The 17,501-nt window shown below is 44.5% G+C and overlaps 1 long non-coding RNA gene across 1 annotated transcript; it reads left to right on the plus strand.

Annotated features, from left to right (window-relative positions):
• The first annotated feature begins 368 nt into the window (after window positions 1-368).
• LOC136621135 (uncharacterized) lies at window positions 369-14,209 on the plus strand. The gene is made up of 3 exons (XR_010791218.1): window positions 369-459; window positions 13,268-13,326; window positions 13,446-14,209. It is a non-coding gene; the product is annotated as an uncharacterized lncRNA (long non-coding RNA).
• The last annotated feature ends 3,292 nt before the right edge of the window (window positions 14,210-17,501 follow it).

The raw sequence follows: 17,501 nt of genomic DNA on the forward strand, positions 1-17,501 counted from the left end.
GATATAAACATTGAGGAGGCTGCAGCGCTGGCACGAGCCCCTTCAATGAGTTCATCTGCAGGGGCTCCAAGCAACAGACCCTCACTGATCAGATATTGATGGTCTATCCAGAAGACAGGCCATCATTTTTTTAAAGGCTGAAATACGCCTTTCAGGGGAAAATATAACTTTGAGGGCGCAGATGAGCACTGTTTGGGGGCTCTGTTACTTTGAGTATGAAGAACGCTATTTGGGGCTCAGTCACCTCTAAAGGATACTATTACTTTGTGTGGCACAAAAAATCTACTGAGAGGGGCAATGTGTACGGCAACAGGATGGTGAGAGTATACAGAGATGACAAAGATAGAGAGCATAGAGATGAGTCATGCCTGGAAGACGTCCTCATCGAGTTCTGGACACAGACAGTCAAGAAAAGAGAAATGTATGACTGTAATCGGAGGAGACGTGTGATCATTGGAGGTACCTGCACTATAATCACTATCACTGCATAGAACTGCAATCTATTACTTGGTGACTGCATTATTTACAAGTATAGTAGAACTGTATTTAAAGGCCAACTTAGACACAACGATTATCGCTCAATATCCGCTCAAAAGCCATCGTGTAAGCGATAATCGTTGTATCTATCTTGCGCCCGTTGTGCAGTTTTCGCTGAAGATTCGCTCATAGTTGTCTTTCAGTCAGCTTAAAATTCGTTGTTCGTCTGTTTGCTTCTCGTTTGGTTAAAATGACATTCGTTCAGTCGTTCAGCGATTTGAAGGGAGTTTTCAATGCATACATTACACAACGATAATACAACGGCTGAAAAGCCCGACTCCTACGTCCATTTTCCAACGATTTTCGTTAGGTTAAAAATGTCCATCTTTAAAAGCAAAACCATCGCTCACTTTTATCCTTATAACGAATTTTGAGCGATAATCTGCTTGAAAACTGTTGTTCAGCAGAATAGCTGATAAGCAGGACCGCAGGCTGTGTTCTGCCTGCAGAGAACTGATTACAGCTGATAACATTCTCAGTTCTCAGCCCAGCCAGCAGAACAGCTGATAAGCAGGATCGCATGCTGCGTCTGCTGTCCATGGTGCTGAATTCTCCACAGGGAGCCCGTGGCTGAACAATAGAGCTAATTACAGAGTTCAGACCTCCTGCTGAGTTCTGTAACAACCCCCAGAAGCTCATTTGCATACAAATGAAGCTAATAAAGTACTAATAGCAATTAGTGCTTATTAGTACTTTATGCAAAACAATCACTGATCTTTCAATCTTTTGAAAGATATCTGTGTGTGTAAATGGGCCTTAAGCAGTGTCAAACAGTTATCTTATAGATATGCCATTTCAGATAGATTATATTGTGTTTTGCACCCCTGTCTTTTGCTACACCCCTGCCTGTATATGCAGAGAATGAACGACACAAAAGTGCAGGTGGTGGTGCGATTCAGCGAAAGTTAAATGTGATGAGGGGGGGCCTTTGAGGCCCCCTGGTATAGGGACCAAGTTGCAGTTGTGACCCTTGCATCTACATCACTGTTCTCACTTGAATATGAGGCAATGTGTATTTGTCAGTTTATGAATAATACTGTATTCTCTGAGGTTGAGCCACAATAGCCTCATCAAGCGATGGTATGCTGCAAGGATGTGCCATGATTGTGGTGGCAGGCTGCCAGGACCTATCCTAAGAATGAAGGGGTCACAGTGCTGAACAGCACAGCTACTTGCACGTTTTTGTTGTGTGTAGACTTGGATGTACAGTATATTAGGACATTGCACATTCAGCAGTTCCCTGTTATACTGTAGTATTAAAACTGCTATCTTTACATGCGGGAGTTCTGCGAATATTCATGCAAGAAAGCTGTTAGATCAAATTCCCTGCAGTTTTTTTCTCCAAAATCACATAAGCGCCCGACACCCATCCCACGGACTACCACCCTTCGACTGTCACTCTTGTGCCTTACATGGGGGTGATAGTTGTTCAAGTGTATGTAGGCAGAGTGTCTGGGAATAGTTCCGGTCGTCCTCCTCAATTCACAATAAACAGGAGTCGCTCAAACATCGAGCGGCTCCTGTTTAGGCGGCCCGACAGTCGCTTTGTATTTAGTTCTGCTTAAAACCAAGCAGATCCGACGGGTGAACGGTTTCTCACTCCATGCCCGCTCCGTGCCCTGTTGGCGGCCATGTGTACACAAAACAATTATCACCCAAGTTTGCTGTTTCCAGTCAGAATTTAGAAGATAGTCGCGCAGTAAAAAGCTACCTTAACTTGATAGAATACAGTATGCTTGCTGCATACTTGGAGATTGCTAGTTATGCGGTTCCCTAATATAATTTTTTAAGTGATTCCAAAACGGAGGCTAATATTAATTTGCCAAGATTGACTAAGGCTGTTTTGACATCTGCAACAGGGGTACCTGCTCTGTTCAGGGAGCAGCAAAGAAGAATCCCCTGGCCGAACAGATCCATTATATGAAGGAACTGAACCGCACCGAACAGACCCCATTGACTATAATTGGGTCTGTTGGGTTGTTGTCACCTGCATGACACTTTACTAGAGAGAAAAGCGCTGAATGCAGCGCTGTTTTTTCCGATATTTAGTGTCGGATCTGCGACAACCTCCAAACTGAGGTTCCGGTGCAGACGTGGAACCCGGCCTAACCTTGTAAACTCCATAAGATCTTGTTACTTCACATTCTGTTGTGTTACCTTCCCCGGTAACTGTAGCATATAACCTGTCGCTGGCGGCTAATAAAGGAAGGTGTTGTTGCTTCCTGAAATTAGTTTCACAACTTTGCAAAAGCATCCCGTACCTTGGTGTGAATTGCAAAAGAAGGAGTTTCTAGTAACGAGTTTATCACCGACAGTCGGCGTATTAGAGGTCAGTTCATGTGAGGCTTGTCTGCTGCAGCTGCACTCATTTATCACAGGTTGCAGGATTAAGGGCTCATTCACACCAACGTTCAGTCTGCGTCCCGTTTTTAGAGAAGACTGACAGAATTAAAACAGAATCAAGTGGTTGTTTTTCCCTCATAGGTTACCATTTTTTAACAGAGCAAATCAAATGGAAAGGAAGCGAATATAAAGCTTTGTTTAAAAAAAAAAAAAACAAACATTGAAATCAATGAACTGTTTAATTCCGATTTAATTCAATCTTTCTGCATCAAAAATCGAATAAAGAAGCCTGAACACTAGTGTGAAAGAGCCCTAAGAGCTTTTGAAACACTTCATTCTCACTCAAGGCCCATTTACACCAGCCGATGATCGCTTAAAAATTGCTAATCAGCGATCGTTTTAGCGATAATCGGTGTGTGTAAATGTGCGCTCATCGTGTGCTTTTGGGGCACTGCTAGCTGATCCTTAAATTCAGTCCAACATAAAAATCGTCTGTCAGTCTTATCAGAAGTTCTCCATGGGTAATGCTGATAGCATTGTTTACCCCTGGAGAACAAAGGATCTGAGCACAGATAAGAGCCCTGGGGCTATTAAAGGGGTTGTCCCGCGGCAGCAAGTGGGTCTATACACTTCTGTATGGCCATATTAATGCACTTTGTAATGTACATTGTGCATTAATTATGAGCCATACAGAAGTTATCAAAAGTTTTATACTTACCTGCTCCGTTGCTGGCGTCCTTGTCTCCATGGTGCCGACTAATTTTCGGCCTCCGATGGCCAAATTAGCCGCGCTTGCGCAGTCCGGGTCTTCTGCTCTCTTCAATGCAGCCGCTCGTGCAGAATGCCGGCTCCGTGTAGCTCCGCCCCGTCACGTGCCGATTCCAGCCAATCAGGAGGCTGGAATCGGCAATGGACCACACAGAAGAGCTGCGGTCCACGGAGGGAGCAGACCCCGGCGGCCATCTTCAGCAGGTGAGTATGAAGACGCCGGACCGCCGGGATTCAGGTAAGCACTCTCCGGTTTGTTTTTTTAACCCCTGCATCGGGGTTGTCTCGCGCCGAACGGGGGGGGGGGGGGTTAAAAAAAAAAAAAAACCCGTTTCGGCGCGGGACAACCCCTTTAACTGTGTTCAGGGAAGGCTTTATTTGCACAACTAATTGGTACTTAAGTAGCTGAGTAGCTACTTCATATTTTATGTTAAATGATCGCTGAAAGCTGTCACTCAAACTGTCATTTAAGCGATCTTTGAGTGATCATCGCCCGTGTAAACCAGCCTTTAGTGTTTGGTGAAGGGCTGGGCAATTAATCAAATTAGCCATTTGGGGACCTGACAATTTTGCTTTTTAAGACAATCCTTTAAATAGATTTTGACATGCGCTGCTGCCTCGACTCGCCTGTCGCTGGAGCCACAGACGTCCACTACCAGTCTCTCCAGCCTGCACGCTGTTACCCTCCATGCAACTGTACTTCCTTGCTGCATGCTACCCATGGAGGGTCCACACACTCCTATCCCTCCTCTTTAAAGGAAAACTATGTGTGCTCCCATTAGGTCCACCACCAATCTCCAGGCACTGTCTCCTATAATAAGCATCTTCTCCCCCTAGAGGATGTCTAAGTAATTTGGTCTCATGTAGCCCCCATTCATTAGCAATATGGTTTTAACTTCTGCCTGACACTTGGCTACTCTGACTACTATGCTTCCTGACCTCGGCTCTGATTATTGGGCTTTGCTATTGCTCACTGCCTGTCCTTCTGCCTGGACTTTGTTACCGCACCTGTGCCGCCAACCCTGACCATTGCCACTACGCTACAGATCACACCATCAGGTACCAGACCTCAGCCCTGTGGAGCATCAGCAGTCAGCTTGCAGACCACGCAGCAAAACCAGTATCCTGCTGGAAGGGGTCAGGGGTGAAAACTAGGGTTCCCCATACGCTGTCTCCCCAAATAGCCCTAAAGGTGCTTTTAGACGGAACAATTAAATCAAAAAATCGTTCAAATGAGTGAAAGTAAACTATAATTGTTTCCTTCCCAGCACACCACTACTGCTGCTCATACCCTTCCTTGTGCACCACTGTTGCTGCTCGTGCCCTTCCTGGTACACCAATACCACTGCCTGTTCCTTTCCTGCTGCACCACTACCACTGTCTGCGCCCTTCATGGTGCACTACTACCGCTGCCCATCTCCTTCTCGGTGCAGCACTACCACTGCCCGTCCCCTTCCCAGTGGACCACCACTATAGCCCTGCCCTTCCTAGTGCACCACTTCCACTGCTCGTGCCCTTCCTGGTGCACCACTACCACTGCTCGTGCCCTTCCTGGTGCACCACTACCACTGCCCCTGCCCTTCCTGGTGCACCACTATGGCTGCTCATTACCTTCCCAGCACAACACTACCGCTGCCCGTGCTCTTCCCGGTGCACCACTACTGCTGCCCGTGCCCTTCCTGATGCACCACTATTGCTGTCTGCGCCCTTGATGGTGCACCACTACCGCTGCCCGTTCCTTTCCTGATAAATCACTACCGCTGCCCTTCCCCTGCCGGTGTACCACTACTGCTGCCTGTTCCCTTGCCGGTGTGCCACTACCGCTGACCGTTCCCTTCCCTGTGTACCACTACCACTGCCCGTTCCCTTCCTGGCTCACCATTACCGCTGCCCGTCCCCTTCTCGGCGCACCACTACCACTGCCTGTCCCCTTCTCAGTGCACCACTACCACTGCCCATCCCCTTCCCGGCACACCATTACCGCTGCACACCCCTTTCCCAGCTCACCACTACCGCTGCCCGCCCCCTTCTTGGCTCACCACTACCGCTGCCCGCCCCCTTCCCGGCTCACCACTACCGCTGCCCGACCCCTTCCCGGCTCACCACTACCGCTGCCCGACCCCTTCCCGGCTCACCACTACCGCTGCCCGACCCCTTCCCGGCTCACCACTACCGCTGCCCGACCCCTTCCCGGCTCACCACTACCGCTGCCCGACCCCTTCCCGGCTCACCACTACCGCTGCCCGCCCCATTCCCGGCTCACCACTACCGCTGCCCGCCCCCTTTCCGGCTCACCACTACCGCTGCCTGTGTCAGAGTTGCTTTAGAAGCTTACAGGCTCACGTATTTTTCTGTACTGTATGTTTTGATATGAGAGATGGTTTTACTTCTCTTTCTGTTAACCCTTAACTACAGCAGCCATCTGTACTTTTATTTCACTTTTCATCTTAGTTTCTTTCAAGAACATTAAGGGGTGCTTTAAAATCTAGGATTAAAGGGTCGCTATAGCCTAAAAAAGGGGGAAAATGGGAAGTTTTATTATTTAGACTCCCTGATGAATACTTTTCTGTGTGTACTGTTTGCTAAGTGCAGATCTATTCTGGCCATTGCTTAGCAACAGCTGCTGCAGTACTCGCTGACACCTCTGGACCTCCACATGGTGCCTATACTGCAGAAGAGCCGTGGTATCAGTATACACACAAGCAAGCACTTTGGATGCAAAATGTATATGTGAGCAGATTTCCAAAAAATGTAGTTTGTTGTTCAAGTAGGAAAGCAGGTTTGCGTGGAAAATTGATAATGATAAAATGTAAAGAGGTTTCCAAGGTTAGAAAAATATGGCTGCTTTCTTCCAAACACAGCGCCACCCTTCTCCATAGGGTTGTGTGTGGTATTGCAACTCGGCTCCAGTGAAGTTAAAGAGCTGAGCTGCAAAAGAAGACACAACCCACAGACAAGGGTTCTGCTGTGTTTGGAAAAAAACAGCCATGTTTTTCTAGCCCTGAACAACCCCTTTAACCTTTTTATATAAAGTTAAAGGGGTTGCCCAGTTGTAAACTATTGATGGTCTATCATCAGGATGGGCCATCAATAGTAGATTGGCAGGTGTCTGCCACCTGGAATGCCCTTGAGCTGATGCACTCATTCATTAAGCTGATTTCTGCGGGAAGCAGACAGCTCCATTCCCACTGCAGTGGTCAGGCTTGGTATTGCAGACATTGAAACAAATGGGAACTTTGTCTGCAAAACCAAGCCTGGCCACTGACGTGGGAATTGAGCTGTCTGTTTCATGCAGAAACCAGCTCAGTGTACGAACACACCAGCCTAGAGAACAGCCTATTGGTGGTTAGGGTTTACTGCACTGGGGCTTCATTCTACTGTTGATTACCTATCCTGAGGATAGACCATTAATAGTTTACAACTGGACAACCCCTTTAAAACATGGGTGGCTAGTAAGCTATTGATGTGCAAAAACACAATGCATCCTGCCAAGTACTGTCCAAATTAATGATACCAGAAGAACAATAAAATATCAGAAGAGTCTTAACAATCCCTTGAGCAGGAAATCTGACCGCTCTGAAAAAAGTGTCAATAGACTTTTGTCACTTTGTACAGCAAGCCAGGCAATAGACCATCTGTGAGATAAAAAGGGGACCAGAGTGTATTTGTACCTGTATATCACTTTCACTATTGCACCCTATGAAAATAAACGGAGCAATCATCCTGAAAAGGGCGGCCTCGTAATGACCCTATTAAAAAGACCCTCTAATGTATCGAACTTGTGGGCCATCTAGGCAAACTCCATATCAAGTAAGTGATAATCCATAACAATTAATATTTCATCCCTATACATTTTGTCCCACATCAAGGGCTGATCAGACCAGATAATAATCTTTATTTATATAGAGCCAACGTCAAAGGCGTAACTTGAAGCTTATGGGGCACAATGCGAAACCTGTAACAGGGCCATCAACTATAATGCTTTATTCATAGTACTGGGCTCTCTATATGGAGAAGAAAGGCCTTATGGGCCCCCTAAGGCCCCTGGGCCCAGATGCAACCGCAAACCCTGCATCCCCTATAGTTACGCCTGTGGCCAACGTATTCTGCAGCACTTTCCAAATTAGAGGGGATATATAGAGATTTAGGGACCCTTTCCACTGGTGAGGAAATCGCGCATTTCTCATGTGATGAGAGAGTGAGTGATTATGAAACCAATGAATTTCCATGGTTTCATTCTCATTTGTAATGTATTCACTCCAGCGATGCTGCGTGAAAAAAAAAAATGCAGCGTGCCCATTCTTTTTGCAATATTGCATATTGTTTTCCATGGGGCCAGCGGCAGCAGCGCCGGGCCCATTGAAAGCAATGGGAGAGGATCGCTATCCCCCAGCAGAGGATTCCTTGGATGTGAAACCCCTGGATGCTGTCAAATCCAGGGGCTTCACCTGGTTGTCAATGGGGCTGTCACAGTGTTCAGTGATGAGGGGACTCCCCGTGGAGATGAAGGAATCTCCTGCTACAGCTGTCACAGCAGTGGCAGAGGATCACGATTTTTCTCCCACTGCTTTCAATGGGGCCGGTGCTACTGCGGCCCCATTGAAAGCAATGGGATGAACAGAACATCCGCAGGAATGCGAGGCTGTTTTCACATGAAAATGCCTTGCATCCAGGGGTTTCCCATGGTTTACGAGAGTGATATAGGGTTGTGACTCACGGCCGAATATCACTCTTGCCAGTGTACAGGAGCCCTACATTACATAAGCTAATAACCAAACAGAACAGTAGGGGTGAGGAACCTACCCGCAAGAGCTGCATAAGTGCTCAAATACAAGCAGCAGCTATACTGGTAAAAATGATTGCAGTGGCAGAAAAACAACATACTACGCTGTACAAAGTGGTCAGTCTGCAGGTGCACAGGCTACCTACATTGCAAGCAGCGGTAGCTCACCTGAAAAATTCCATGTCTGTGCCACCTTATTTGGCTACTCCATCCGGCTGCGGTCTAAGACGCCCCTGCGAGGGACATCAGTGTGTTCTCCGGATGTAGGATTGTGCGTCGTTGCGCCTCATGGTGGCAATCGGGACAGGCACGTTTTGTAATGTGAGACCTATTGTTGGATATATATGCTGCAATATCGTGGTTTGCATATCAATAGGTTATAAGGCACCGATATTTTAACTTTATCTATAATAAAAGTTAAGTTCTAACAGTATCAGTTTTCTACTCCTTCCTATTTTGTATAATCATTGTACGGAGGTATAATAATAATCTTTATTTGTATAGCGCTAACTTATTCCGCAGCGCTTAGGTAAATCTACTTTTCCTGTAGTGTTGTTCGCATAACCATTACATTTGGTGGCTCTACAGTCCGAAATGTTTGGTTGGATCGTATCAAAAATCATTGTATGAATTAATCACTGCTGATATGAAAGATTAAAAGCTGAAGCTACATCCGGGTGTACTGCCACCTACTGTGGTACGTGTCAAAGTGATATAGATATGTACTATGAAATCACATACAGTGTATCTCTATATAGATTAGGGAGTAATGACGTCACTAGAATCATTTGTATTATTATCTAAAACACCGGCGAATCTTGTATTATATAAAGTGCTTGCTTGTATCCCTTACTACTAAGTCTGATGTAAGAGGACCAGCACATTGCATAAGAAGAATATTAGTAGTCACCCGAGTTCTGTAACCTGTGTGAGAAAGTTCGGCTTCAAGCTTTCTGCCTCCATTTTTGTATCCAGACTTCTGAAATATCCAGAGTGACCTACTTTGTCTCAGAAAGTGAGCCTAACGTTTCTGTTTGTTAGGATCTCACACAAGTATGGGCTCCAAGATTTTGTCTACACCTATTCCGGTGTGGGCTACGGAACAGAGATGAATAGATACTCAGTCTATTGGAACAGTCTGCCAAGACGCACAGGCTGACACAGATATACCAGCGTGAAGCAGGAAAGAAACTGGGGGGAGTCGTCTTAAACAAAGGCCTTATTTTCTTTGGAGAAACTACAGAGTGAGCTGCATTACTTGATGTAGAACAATCAGTATTATATAATGTCTTTACCACCCAGTAAAACTTGGTACATAAAAGTGGAGTTTATGACATGAATCGATGGCAAGTAGGAGAATTTATGCTTCTTGCCTAAAAAGTTATCCTAAATGTTTCCATTATTTTCCATCAATAATTGACTGATTTAGTGCTGCACTGATAAGGAACCCCATGATGAGCAAATACGGTATGAGACATCAGCCCCCTATAGCATCTTGATGAAAACCACGTTTATCAGTGACATTGAAATGCGGTAGAACTTTTATATACCCCAACAAACGACCTTCTGTGTAAATCATAATGTTGTGTTTTGGCTATGTTTTATTTCAGTATACTCTTTACATCTGCTCAGGACTTCTACCACTTAGTAGAGTCAAGTCTGACTAGCAGGGGGTATGAGCGCTCAGGCCTCCTCTGGTCCTAAGAATGGCTGTGCTCCATCCACGGCAGGGGAGGGGATGGTATTCATGCATGGGCATTCTTCATTTAAACTTTTGCTATTGGAAAATTTCACGTCAATCCATGGTTTTAGATTCTATTAAAACATGGCTGATTTTTTGCTAAATCCAATCCGGTCCCGATTTTTTGCAAAAATTGGAAAAAAAACAATTTCTCTTAGATGAATGAATATTTTCAATGAAAGTGGTTCAGTGGTTAGCACCATTACCATTCAGTGCTGTGGTCAAGGACAACATCTACATAGACTCCTGCATTGAGCATGCGGTTGGACGTAATGACCCTGGAGGTCCCACAAAAAAAAAATACAGCGTTCTGAGCACCGCCGGAATTGTGCACAGATGTAAACATTGAAAATGCTTCAACACTCGGGACAAGTGACATGGCCCCTACAATTAGCAGATCAGCGAGGGACCAAGCAGTGGACCCCCACCAATAATATACTGGAGGCCTATCCTGAGGATAGGCAATCAATTTTCGAAGGCTGAATAACCCCTTTAATACAAAATACACACTGCAGCTATAAACGTTTATTGTAATTGGACCTCTGATGCAAATGTTATATTTGCATCAGAGGCCCAATTACAATAAATGGTTACTGGTGAAATGTGTATGATGTCAATAGTACTATAATCGTTTTGTGTATATGAGATATAATGTTCAGCATTTAAAGTGACCCTCTAGGGATAAAGCTGAAAATGTGCCGTTGTTCAGGTCTTGTACGTCAGTTGTTATGACCGGTACAGGAACTAACCCTTCGGCGCATGCTGTCTGTATAATGACACCGTGTATCTCCAGTATAGTGGGTACACCAGGTAAGTTTAGCTTACACCAGGTAAGTGCAGCTTTTTCCCATTAAGGTCACTTCAAGAGGGCAATCTAGGTGGGTGAAACGTAAACACTAATGTTGGAACCCTTACATATTCCTCACAAGTGATACAATATTAGTATTGCAGTATCAGACAAGGAAACCAACTAAGGCCAGTCTCAGTCGGACGGGTGGGATTCCGCATGCGAGAGTCGGCCCTGTACCCGGTTGGCATCTGCATGTACCTGTTTTAAATCTGTATTGCGGATGGACCCGGCGGCTTGCTGTTGGACATACGCAGTACAGATGCAGGTATCCAAAAGCTATCCGCAATGTAAATTCCGGAAGGGCTGTGGGTCGGACGACTTTCATTGACTTCAATGGAAGCTGTCCGTGTGGAATCCACAAGAAAATAGAACTTGCTGCAAATTAATTTCCACAAGCGGAAATCTCAATTGCTGTCCGGTCATGTGAGCGGACATGCGAATGTCCTATTTTTTTTAATCAATGCGGAATACCGCGGGTGACTATTGTGGATTCTGCAATTCAAATCTAGTCGTGTGAGACTGGTCTTAATATGTGATTAGACTTTGGTCAAGTGTAAAAAAATAATTGGTTTAAGGACTCACGTACATGACAGAGCCTGTATGACGCCAGAAGAAGTGCCTAGGGATCCATAGTACTTTGTGCACTCCCTTCTGTTATCACCATATGGCACTTTTAGGGAAGAATACCTCCTTCATCTGATGACTTGACATGGGAGTCAACAGAAAAAAAAATCTGCATGAAATCAGAATAGGTCCATACATTTCTTTAGGGGCCATGATACGGCCCTACGTACGAGGCCTAAGGGTAGAAGTTATTGCAACAAATGTGTAGCCACTGTCAAATATGATGCATGGATCTGAATGCAATTGTTTTTACAGTAAACACATGGATTTCTGCGATCCCTATTGGAAGAGTTGCAGAAACTTCTGCAGCAAGTCTGCTATGTGTAAAAGTCATCAGTGTTTGTATATGGCAGCTTGTGACAGCTCCGGCATTTCTCCTGGAGGCCAGTATTGAGTAATAGATGTTTCCAATGTTAACAGGACACAAATATACTTACAATGTAACGAGACAAGAATTCACTTCCTAGCAAGTTGCTACAAGTTGTTCCACTTGTACTGAACATATTCTGCTACAGATAACTGCTTTGGGACTTGGAAGGTTACAAAATACCAACATTCCCCGGGGTTCAGCTTTTAGCGCAGTATCAGTTTCTGAAAGAGCACTTACTGACCACACACTGTAAAGGCTCCTGAATATGTCTTCAAAATCTGTCAGGAAACCAAAAACCAGTGGCGTCACTGTGGCACAAAGCTTTTTATGCCACTTTTACTGCTCTGGTTTCTGTGACTTGGCTGACCATGAATAATGAGTTCAGTGAAACTATTAGATGTGCAAATACTTTGTAAAGCATTCTCAGCTAATATTCTCAACCTGATAACTTGTGTGTTTGCTTGCAAGTCTGCATCCGTATAGGCAACTATGAGAATGTGATAAGAGAATAGTGATCATTCATATGGAGGCGGGCGACATAAGGGCTGCCAGACACCTAAAAACCTGGCCTGGGAGTAAAGGTGCATTTAGATGGGACCATCTGCCCTTCTAAATGAACACATGAGTGCTGACGTCACCACTAGTTGTTCGCGCTCATGCAGAGCGTTTAGACAGGCAGATCACCGCTGACTTCTCGCTCTGCACTCCACATTCTATGTAACACATTGAGCGGGGAGCGTTTACACGCAGCAAGAAGTCAGCTCTGATTTTTTTGCATTTAGATGTAACAATTATCGCGAATCTTCGTTCGTTTAAACAAGTTTTGAGCAATAATCGTCCAGTGAAAATGGCCCTTATATGTTTAGGACAAATCAAACCGGGCAGATTAACTACTCTCTCTATGGATGTCTGACAGATCCCATCTAAAACTGTGATCTATCGACCGCAATCTAATGTGTGTGGGCAATGAATCTACAGATCAGGAACTCTTACTACAAAATGTTTACACGCTTACCATACAATTAATCTTATTACTTAAAGTCATTAATAAAGGGAATTCCAGGACTAGAAAAAAAAGGTCACCGTCTTTTCCAGAAATGGTGCCATTCATCTTCATGAGCTGTATCTAGTATTGCAGCGCAGTCCCAACTGATTTGATTGGGGATGATCTGCAACACCAGGCACAACCAACAGACAAGAGTGGCATTGTTTCTGAAACACAAATCCTCTTTCTTTCTTTTTTATACCCAGACAAGCTCTGTTGGAGGAGTACAAGTCTCTGAGAAGAAAGGCATTCGTACAAACAAGAGGTACTTTACTTTAACTTTGAGTACAACTGTAATGAGGTGCATTTTGCAAGTGTTTTAACAAAAATGGACAAAGCGTATTTGGTTTTATTATTTACTTCTAAAGCAATCTTCCATTTCAGTGCCCCTGGCCTTTCTAACTACGACTATGCAGAATGATCCTCCTGTCACTACACCGACTTTGTCATTGCATTTGGAGATGGGCTTTTGGAAACACTGCAGAGAGTTAGCGCTAATCAAAGTTCAGCCATTTTAATGGAATTCACCCCTTCTACCCATCACATATGAAAAACAAGGATCATCTAATGATTACACTTAAGTAAAAGCATAGTAAAAAAAAGAAATGCTTTATGACAGTGTCAACTGGCTGTTAAATGTTCAGTCCATTTACAACATGACTTGTTTCCATCATCTATATGTTTGCTGAGTCCGGTTACAAATCCTGTTCCTTGCACTTCCAGGTCAGCCTCTGCAAATAATGTCAGTCTGGTACTGAATGAATTAGGCCTGTCTGTGTATGCACAAAACTAAGGAGAATGGTAGAATCTTGCTTAATAAGTTTTATTTCAATTAACATAAGTTGGGTGAAGTTTTCCTTCTTAATGGGTTTCTGAGATTAGAAAAACACTTAAATGGTGCTGACCTGCAAAACGAGACTGATGAGCGGCACGGCTTGTGGAAGAAAGCAACCATGTTCTTCTAATCTCATACAAGCCCTTTAAATCTTCATGTTCCCCATGCATTATGTGACTTTCCAGCACCTACAGGGATTGAAGGGATTCTGTTAAATAAGGGTTCATTAATTTCTGTAATTAGTCCAGCAATATTTTCTTAAACCTGTGATTATTATTTAATTAGATCAACTCATTTCTTTTCTTTCGTTGATTTGCTGTGATGTGAAAATATTCATATACTACTATGAATACTTGTAAATCATTTTCTTTGTAAATGGTTCTATTTAATTTCACCCTTAAAGGGATGTTTAAGAAAGAGATTATTAATAAAATTAAAGAATAAAAGCTGAAAAAAAAAGTTTTAAAGTAATTAGGATCTGTGTGTTTTATTTCCGGCTGTATCGTGTATGTCATTAAATGAAAACGCCTCATTAAGCGGATTTTCCTACTGGATTTAAAAGAAAAGAAGCAATTAGAAGTGATTCAGCATGTTAACAGGGGTTAGTGGAACGTTTCTATAGAAATATTCCAACATAGAAGACAATAGCAATTGTAGACTTACAACAAGTTAAGAGATCATTGAAAACTGCACTCAGTTATTGCTCGGTTATATCCCTTTATTACAGTTTTCATTAAACTAATTCTTTACTAATTCAAGGTATGTCTAATATGATGGATTTGTTGATCGCACACACAGCTCCAGTAGAAAATAGTGTTAAGACTACTGCATTGGCAGTCAGTGGTCCTACATTGTCCATTATTGACCCTATTGGTTCTATAAACTATTGGTTCTGTAAATTGCCTATAGATGCTGCTGTGGTGTGCTGACAGGCATCCGTCAGCAGCAGGTTGACAGAGTTCTGCTTGCTGTAACCCAAAACAGTAGTATGCAGAAAGTAACTACCGTACAATGGTGGAGAATAAGTCCATACCTGCTTGGAAAGAGAGATAAAACATCATGTTTGGAGACTTGCTCTATCTGTGAACTTCTCTAATACAAAATATAAATAGGGGGTCTCAGAGCGATCACCCTGCCTAGGCAGGGCATTTCCCCTAGCCCTGTTTTAGTTTAGGGCAAGAACCCCATCTCCCATGGCCTGTCAGAGGACATCAGTCTTTTCCTATACTATGTATTCCTTGTACCTCTTCTGATTGCGGATTGGACAGACTCACAGCATCGCGCTCCAAAACCTCCGTCCACTGAGATCAGCTTATAACCTCACTGGTCCTGGATCACGGCCTAGCTGGTAAGCTGGCACAGTGGGTCCACACCCGCCAGCTATAACACTTATCAACGTACACACATTCTCGCCCAGACCAAGCATTCTCATTTTATGCAGCACAGTATCAAACACTTTGGAAAAATCCAGATACACAAGATCCAGTGACTCTCTCCGGTCCAGTCTAGAACTTACCTCCTCGTAGAAGCTGATCAGTTTGGCTTCACAGGAGCGATCTCTCATAAATCCATGTCGATATGCAGCTATACAGCTGTTTTCCTTGAGGAACTCCAGGATAGCATCTCTTAGGTACCCTTCAGACATTTTACCTACAATAAAAGTCAGACTTACCGGCCTGTAGTTTCCGAATTCACTTTCTGACCCCTTTTTAAGTATTGGCGCCAAATTGGCTATGCACCAATCCAGTGGAACAGATCCTGTCCCTATAGAGTCCTTAAATAACAGAGACAACAGTCTGTGTATCACATTGCTTGATTACCTTAGAACCTTGGGGTGCATGCGATGGAACTTGGTGATTTGTTTATTTTAATCTTTTTAAGGCAGCTCTGCATTTTTTCCAGGGTTAAACCAGTGACATTTTCCTCTGTGAATACACTGAAGTAAAAACGATTTAATAGATTTGTTCTCTCCTCATCACCCTCTACAATTTCTCCTACATTATTTATTAAAAGGCCAACTCTTTCAGTATTTATCTTTTTACTATTTATATAGTTAAAGAATAGTTTAGGGTTAGTTTTACTCTCTTTGACAAGGAGTCTCTCTGTCTCCAGCTTTGCTGCTTTTATCTGTTTTTTTACATAATCAGGCTTCTTTCACAGGAGTGCATATCAGACGGCCGTTTTCACAGCCAGCCGATATGCGCTGTGATCTAATGCATTGGATTCCAATGCATCAGATCACATAGGCGTATTTCTGAGACATAAAAACGCCCGGCCAAGCCAATATAGAGCCGGGCGTTTTTACGCCAAGCCCAAAAGATAGTTCTGGAACTATCTTTTGGGCGAGAATATGTCGGCCGCTGCATAGGCTACTATGGGAGCCCATGGCAGTGGCCATAGGTGGGAGGGAGTTTAGCAGCAAGGCTGCTAAACTCTCTTCCTCTGTTCTCCTGTTCTGTTCTCACCTGTCGTTCCTGCCCGCTCGTTCTGTTCAATGGGAGGGGGGCGGAACGGAAGTAGAGCTAAACGGTCTGCCCTGCCTCCTTCCATTGATGGCTATGGACAAGGGGCGAGGTATGGGTGGAGCTAAGTGTCCGCCCTCTCCCCATCCATTTCCATCAATGGGAGGAGGCGGGGTGGACTGGCGCTTAGCTCTGCCCCCGCCAGACCCTACCATTGCACAGAACGAGCGGGGAGGAACAAGAGGTGAGCCTGCAATGGAAAGGAAAGGGAAATGGGCGATCTCCTGGTGAGCTAGGCGCATTTGCGCTGGCCTCACCAGGCCATATGATGGAGCACACAAATGTTTGATTTGTGCGCCCGTTCACCAGATTTTTAACTAACAACGTAGCATATATCGGCTGGCTCTGAAAACGGCCGGCTGATATGCGCTCGTGTGAAAGAAGCTTGAGGGCTGACACCCACTGGCGTTTTTTTCTCTATTGCGCTACAAGAGCAAGTGAAAACACTCGCCTCGCAGCGCGAGAAAAGCCGGGATGACGCCGGGATATCGCCAGTCTTTTCAATGGGGCCAGCAGCAGCAGCGCTAGCCCCATTGAAAAGATAGGGAGAATACTGCGGACTTCTGCCACAGCTGTGGCAGGAGTTTCCTTCATCCCCGTGGGGATGAAGGAATCTTCTGCCACAGCTGTTACAGCTGTGGTAGAAGTGCAGCATGCTATCCCATTGCTTTCAATGGGATCGGCGCTGTTGCCAGTCCCATTGAAAGCAGTGGTTTGTGGCAAACCCTGCAGCATGATTTTTGGGGAAGGGCTTGAAATATAAGCGCTTCCCTGAAAATCATCATTAAGTGGTAAAAAAAGAGAAAAAATTTATTCACCCCTCCGCTGCTTAGACGCGTCCTCTGGCTGGCTCCCCGACTCCGTCTGAGCGGCGGAGAGGTAAGTAATTTTTATTTTATTTTTTACCACTTAATGATGATTTTCAGGGAAGGGCTTATATTTCAAGCTTTTCCCCGAAAATCATACTGCAGGGTTTGCCACAAACCACTACTTTCAATGGGATCGGCAGCAGCACCGATCCCATTGAAAGCAATGGGATAGCATACTGCATTTCTGCCACAGCTGTCACAGAAGTCCGCGGTA

The sequence above is a fragment of the Eleutherodactylus coqui genome, chromosome 3 (genome assembly GCF_035609145.1).
Source record: "Eleutherodactylus coqui strain aEleCoq1 chromosome 3, aEleCoq1.hap1, whole genome shotgun sequence".
Classification (NCBI taxonomy): domain Eukaryota; kingdom Metazoa; phylum Chordata; class Amphibia; order Anura; family Eleutherodactylidae; genus Eleutherodactylus; species Eleutherodactylus coqui.